This window comes from Phoxinus phoxinus, assembly GCF_949152265.1.
Source record: "Phoxinus phoxinus genome assembly, chromosome: 17".
Lineage (NCBI taxonomy): Eukaryota > Metazoa > Chordata > Actinopteri > Cypriniformes > Leuciscidae > Phoxinus > Phoxinus phoxinus.
In genome coordinates, this window is record NC_136892.1 from 27,003,311 (window position 1) to 27,009,666 (window position 6,356).

Genomic DNA, 6,356 nt, shown 5'->3' on the forward strand with positions numbered 1-6,356 from the left:
AGTAGGCTATAAAAAATTCTTACCACAGTTCAGAGTTATTTTTTCCCCCATTTTAAAAAATACATTTAGGCTACATGTTTCAATGCCCATACAGACAGGTATATGTTGCAACTGAATAGGGCTAGAAAGGTAATTTAGATTTCCATTCATCTATTATAAGAGTTCACTGATCTGTTCACTAACTAAAAAGCCTCCAGGAACAGTATTGCCACAAGAGAGCTGTGGTTAGAATGACTGGCAGCCCCGGTTCTCAGGCAAGCTGTCATCATTCTAATCTAAACGCATAGAGCAGTGTCAAGTGGCAGAACGTGCTGAATACGCAAGATGCACAATTACTGTCCTGTCTCTCTGAGTTTTGCTTTAATCATATCAGTCCTCATTTGGGACTATCTTTCTAACAGCCTGCCCTGTGCATAACAATGTCCTATATGATGCCCTCTCAAATTTTTACTCCACCAAGCCCTTTAGTGAATCTGGGGCTCAACTGGGACTTTGCTGTGTTGCATATTAATTAAAATCAAAGAACTTGCAATATTACAGCTCAACTGTCTCACGTTTTGTGACAGAACAAGCAGAGTTCTTCCAGATTCTGTACATCTGTAAATATCGACCAAGTCTGCATTTTAAGAAGACAAATACCTCACAATGAAAGAGTGAAGTGGTCCACTTTGAAAATCAAGAGCACTCGAGAAAATCTTTACGTAATATCATTATGGAAATTATCGACTTACTCTGCAGACATTGGCAATGCTGTGCATAGGGGCGGTTATGAGCCTCACATCTAATCAATCCACATAAACGCAAATGTTTTATTCTCCTTTAATCACCTTTTGTTGAATTTCCATCTTCCAGATGCAATATTTGCTTTATGCACTAAGAAAGCTCTGTTACTCTCTGCAGAGTGGCACATAAAAAGGCTTTCAGTGTTATCGAGGAGAATCAGATACATATTTCATGATTGTTGCAGAACATGGTTCCATTTTAATGGTGGTGAAAGAGACAGAGATCTTAGTATTTATTCTACAAAAAAAAAATATGGCAAACTGGAATTCATATTCAAGAATGCGTAAATACGAATATGATTTGTTATAAGCAACCTTTTAAAAATGACCAGTCCTCCTGTGCAAAGCCAAAGAGAGATGACTTTTTATAATGACACTAAAATTCCACTAGGGGGCGTGTCTTGCACTACAAATGTTAAAGCAACAGAACACTTAGTGGAAGGAAGCCATTAAAACTCAATTACTTCCTGACAAACTTGACCTCTAGGAATTGAAAGCCAACTTTCAAGCACTGAGTGATGCTGATCAGATAATCACTGGCTTTTATGTTCCTCCGTTGATCTTTTTGGGGGTAACTTTCTCTAAATAACTAATGTTGTTAGTCCGTTGCATTTATTTGGGCTCCTGTGGCTCTTACCACTGCAAATGGAAAATATTGCTGCTACTAAATGCAAGGCACCTTGAAATATCAACATCAATCATTGTCAGTGCAATGCACATTTGCTGATGATGACCAGCACATGGTCCAGACATACAAATGATTTTGTATTGCTCTGCCTCTGCATATAGCCACTTCCTGAGTAGGAAATTGTTATTTACATATACATCTGGAATCTGGATCATTGTTTTACATATGAATATAGTCTACATGAGATTGTTTTGTAATTTACCTAATTGCTTTTAGTATACTTTCAGTGTTTGCTTAACATCTAGCTATGGGTTATAGTTATTTCAACATGATTTAACCAGTTTAAAAGCTTTATTTCAATGGTCCACTTTAGATAACCCTATATAAGTAACTTTGCAACTACATGTTAACTCACCCTCATTTGAGTAGTAGACTGTTAGGTTAGGTGTTAGGGTTAGTTGACATGTAGTTGTGTAACAGACGTAGGCCAGTAAGAGTGGTGCGTGTAAATCTCACTCCCTGATCTCCCCTGAGGTGCGCTAGCGACTGATGCTAAAGGCTGTAGTCTTTAACGTCCTTGTTGGTGTGCCTGCCTCCCACACCGGAGATCCCAGTTCGAATCCCGATTGGAGCGGGTCGGCCGGTTACATGTGGTGCCGTGACCCAGATGGGAGTGAGGTTTAGAAGGGTGAATGTGAAACGTAGGCCAGAGCTGTGCAGGTTAACTTCACTCCCCTGATCTCAAGAGGCGTGCTAGCGGCTGATGTCTTTAGTGTCCTTATTAGCGTGCCTACCTCCCACACCGGAGATCCCGGTTCGAATCCCGATTGGAGCGGGTCGGCCGGTTACATGTGGTGCCGTGACCCAGATGGGAGTGAGGTTTAGAAGGGTGAATGTGAAACGTAGGCCAGAGCTGTGCAGGTTAACTTCACTCCCCTGATCTCAAGAGGCGTGCTAGCGGCTGATGTCTTTAGTGTCCTTATTAGCGTGCCTACCTCCCACACCGGAGATCCCGGTTCGAATCCCGATTGGAGCGGGTCGGCCGGTTACATGTGGTGCCGTGACCCAGATGGGAGTGAGGTTTAGAAGGGTGAATGTGAAACGTAGGCCAGAGCTGTGCAGGTTAACTTCACTCCCCTGATCTCAAGAGGCGTGCTAGCGGCTGATGTCTTTAGTGTCCTTATTAGTGTGCCTACCTCCCACACCGGAGATCCCGGTTCGAATCCCGATTGGAGCGGGTCGGCCGGTTACATGTGGTGCCGTGACCCAGATGGGAGTGAGGTTTAGAAGGGTGAATGTGAAACGTAGGCCAGAGCTGTGCAGGTTAACTTCAGTCCCCTGATCTCAAGAGGCGTGCTAGCGGCTGATGTCTTTAGTGTCCTTATTAGCGTGCCTACCTCCCACACCGGAGATCCCAGTTCGAATCCCGATTGGAGCGGGTCGGCCGGTTACATGTGGTGCCGTGACCCAGATGGGAGTGAGGTTTAGAAGGGTGAATGTGAAACGTAGGCCAGTAAGAGCTGTGCAGGTTAAACTCACTCCCCTGATCTCAAGAGGCGTGCTAGCGGCTGATGTCTTTAGTGTCCTTGTTATCGTGCCCGCTTCCCATGCCAGAGACTCCGGTTCGAATCCTGCTCAGAGCGGTTCGAGTAGGGCCAGTTACAGTTGCAAAGTTATAGTCAGTATAATGTCTGTTGTGGAACCGTCAAAATAAAGTGTTAGCAGATATTAAGTAGCCAGTCTATTACTATAATGACTGCTAAACATGTAGTTGCAAAGTTACTTGTGAAAGAAGACTCTTATGTGCATCAAGGCTACATTTATTCAATACAAAATACAATAAAAAAAATTAAAATTATGAAATATTATTATAATTTAAAATAGCTGTTTTCCCATTTCAAAATATTATACAAAGCTGAATTTACATTATCATTACTCCAGTCTTCAGTGTCACATTCTCAGAAATCATTCTAATATGCAAATTTGGTTCTCTTTTTTTAAATGATTATTATCAGTGTTGAAAATAGTAAACTAAACTAAACGTACACTCTGAGAGAGTTAGTGGCTTATGTTTGATCTGCAAGTCACTGCATAAATCTGGACTTTAAACCTGGAGTTCAGCTTCTTATGTAAAGCACATACATGAATCAGATGTACAGTATGAGATCAGATGGATTAAAGCCTGTTTAGCTTCTGCGTTCAACTGGGCCTTTAGGGAGCAAAAGAACAACATTGAGTTGCTACTGTACATCTTTAGAGTCAGAAACAGTGAGTGTTTATACAGTTCTGTTGAAGACTCGAATCTCTTTGGGACATGCTGTTTTACTCAGGGCCCACAGAGGTGTAGCAAAAGTGCTTGAGGAAGCATATTTGCAAAACCAGGGCATGCAATTAGCAAAGCCACCAATCGAGTCTGTCTTCCCCTCCTCCCCTTTTCCTTTCCGGCATCCCCACAGTGGTTTTAATGGCCTGGTCGGGAGCCAGGAGCGCTCTGTGCTGCTTTGCCCTGTAGGTACAAACCTCCAAAGCCCTGGATAGAGAAAGCCTGTCACCCGCCGTTAAGTCATGGCGGAACCTTTTCAGACATCAAAAACAAATAAAATCCAAACAGACAAAAAATGTCTCGTTCTCGAAATGAACGAGGGAAGTTTTTCATTTGTAAAAGTGCCTTGTGTTTCTGAAGTGCTTCTTCTAGTGGTTTACTGATAGTTATAACCTTACATTTAATGTAATTTTGTCACAGGTCGAGGTGGGCCAAGCCAGACTGCACCCACCCCTAGACCAGGATCACCCTGAGGAGCGTGTCAAAGGAGGAGGCAGGAGACAGGAATAAAAAGAATGACAGGCTTTATTAAATATAAAAACAATTTGAAAATCCTAATCTAAAATTCCTCTTCCTTCCTCTTCCCAGGAATCCAAGGCAAGTGGGGGGTCAGGCTCACTTCCTTCTGGCGCTGGTGCCAACTCGCAGTGGTAAGTACTGAACAGGTGGGTATCGCAGGTGAGTAAATGAGTCAGGCTTACTTCCTTCTGGCGCTGGTGCCGACTCACAGTGGTAGATACTGAACAGGTGGGTATCACAGGTGAGTAAACGAGTCGGGCTTACTTCCTTCTGGCGCTGGTGCCAACTCACAGTGGTAGGTACTGCACGGGTGGGTATCGCAGGTAAGTAAATGAGTCAGGCTTACTTCCTTCTGGCGCTGGTGCCAACTCACTGAACAGGTGAGTATCACAGGTGAGTATCGCAGGTGAGTAGGTGGATCAGGGCTCACAGGAGTTGTAAAGGGCGGGCACTTCGCACCATACAGGTGGGTTTCAGGGCTACAGCAGACTCAAGTCGCAAGCGGAGCGGGGCTTTGGCTGGCCCAGACAGAATCAACGCTTCAAATAGAGGTGAATAGCTCTCACATGGGTGGCAGGAGACAGAGTCAATAGCTGAACAGGGCTTTCACTGGGACAGACAGCATTCAAACTTCAAGCAGAGGTAAACAGTTCTCACGTGTGTTGCAGGGGACAAAGTCACAAGCTGAGCGGGCGTTCACTGGAACAGACGGAGTCAACACTTCAAATAGAGGTGAACAGCTCTCACGTTAGTGGCAGGAGACAGAGTCATAAGCTGAGCAGGGCTTTCACTGGGGCAGACAGCACACAGACTTCAAGCAGAGGTAAACAGTTCTCACGTGTGTTGCAGGGGACGAAGTCACAAGCTGAGCGACGTTCGCTGGAACAGACGGAATCAACACTTCAAAATAGAGGTGAACAGCTCTCACATTGGTGGTAGGAGACAGAGTCATAAGCTGAGCAGGGCTTTCACTGGGGCAGACAGCACACAAACTTCAAGCAGAGGAAAACAGTTCTAACGGGTAGTGTGCGCACGGGGGCTTTTCCTTCTGACATCCAACAGGTGACTGCAATCGATCTTGCTAGACTCTTATGATGGACGGTAGACCAGCATAACACATGGGGAGTGCACGGCGATAAAAGGTAAATCTTCCACACACACACGACAGTCCAATTCCAAACATGCAACGTGATGGGAAACGTCAATTTCAGCACTACAAATCCACTCTTCAAGTGCAAAGTAAGGCCAACACTCACCCAGAGGTCTCGATCTGAAGAGCCGATGATAGTCAGAGTTGGGACAGATGCGGTGAATAATTTCCCCACCACTACAAGCGGCTTCACTTCGCTGGTTTCAATGGCCGAGGGGGAGGCTAGAGATCGACAAGGAATCAGTATATTTCACTCAGTGCGATGTATACAACGTGATCCAAGCACTTCAAACCAGTATCCAATTTAGTGTAGAAAACATGCGTTTATGAGATTCAATTTGTCAATCACTCATCTCACTCTTTCCCAGTCCAGACGACGAATTCCACTCTTCACAACTGCCCTCGGATCCCACAAGCAACACTCCTCTTCTTTCACGATGGTCCTTCAGCTGCAACACTCCACAAACATTTCCCAACGGGAGAGAACCACACCAGATCGCCGGGGGAAGACAAAGAAACAACCACACAACGCGGAGAGAGAACACTCCAGATCAACGGAGAAGAAACAACAACACCAACCTTCTCTTCCCCTTGTGTTTTATCCTCTCAAAATGCTGGCGTGGCCTCAATCAGACACTCAAAGTGAAGTCCCCACACCTGTTGCCAATCTGCCGTTTAGTTGTCATGACAACAGACACACACACCGGCCCGGGGACAGTGTTACACTGAAAGTGCCCCGGCGGGAACACTTCTCTGGTGGAATCAGTTCCGGGGATTATTTGTCACCCCGTGACAATTTTACAGTAAAATACTGTTAGTTTTACATGAAAAGAACAAGTCATTGTATGATTGACAGTGAAAAAACATAAATTGACATTCCCAGAAATCCCTGCGTGATACTTCACATTTTATGTATTTTCATTAAAATATCAATTTATGTAATACATCTAATGT